This window comes from Octodon degus, unplaced genomic scaffold (assembly GCF_000260255.1).
Source record: "Octodon degus isolate 3935 unplaced genomic scaffold, OctDeg1.0 scaffold00471, whole genome shotgun sequence".
NCBI lineage: Eukaryota > Metazoa > Chordata > Mammalia > Rodentia > Octodontidae > Octodon > Octodon degus.
This window is the reverse complement of record NW_004525047.1, coordinates 170,653-171,649: the sequence shown is the minus strand read 5'-3', so window position 1 is coordinate 171,649 and position 997 is coordinate 170,653. Positions and strand designations below refer to the sequence as shown.

The 997-nt window shown below is 38.5% G+C and overlaps 1 pseudogene; it reads right to left on the bottom strand.

The window, feature by feature from the left end:
- The window catches only part of LOC105741341, a 4,385-nt pseudogene extending 4,091 nt beyond the window's left edge, over positions 1–294 (bottom strand).
- Between the last annotated feature and the right edge of the window lie 703 nt (positions 295–997).

Genomic DNA, 997 nt, shown 5'->3' with positions numbered 1-997 from the left:
CCAGCCCTCTCCCTTCTTCTTGATGCCAGCAAAGATCATTTTTGTTCCTGGGATGTACTTCTTGGGATTCTCCAAATACTCCATCAATGTATCCTCTCCCAAGGTGATACCTTTGTTCTTGTTGGCATCTGTGTAAGAGAAGCCAGCAGCCTGATCTGTCTTCCACCCAAAGAGACCATGGAGATTTGGTCCAGTCCTGTGCTTGCCTCCCTTCCCAACAGTGTAGCACTGGGCACACTTCTGTACAAAAATTTTCTTGCCTTTCTCAACATCACCCATTTTTAAACCTGCTGCAGCTTCCGTGCCGGGTGGTCACAGGTCTTCCCTCCTTACCACAAAGAAAGTTCTAGGACAGAAGCCTGATGTCCCGCTCTCACCTCCTAGTTGTTTTTAAGAAATATTTTCTTATGTTTTCACTAGCTGCGATGGCATCTTCAAGATCTGAAACTTTCTTTACTTTCATTCAAATGGTTTCGCAAGTTTGTGATAGAGATTTTACTTTCCTCTATATCTCTTTGACTCTGTTTCATGTTATCTTCTTCTTTCCTTTATTGCTCATGCAAGGATTTGATGATTTTTCTATATTCCTCTAGTTTTTTATCAGTGTCTTCTTTAGAAGCATTCATTAATTTCATTATAGTTATCCTTCTTTTACATCAGACATTAATTCTGATCTGATTTCCTCTATATGTTTCTGTATTTGATTCGTTATTTCAGATGCTGTTTTTTCAGATATTTCTTTTCTTATTTCAGAGGTTATATCTGATGTGGTTTGCTTTCTACCTTTCTGCAGTTGTTTCTTTACTTCAGATGATATTGATTCAAGTATTTTATCTGTGTGCTTCCCTTTATTCTGTGCTATTTTTTCCTGCATTTCTTGTTTGTGGACTTGGCGCCTGAGATTGCATTTTGCTCCTTCTCTTTGTCATTTTGTATAGCACTGTTCTCTGACCTTTGATGTAGAAATTTGGTGCAGTTAGAACCTAGAATCTATGGA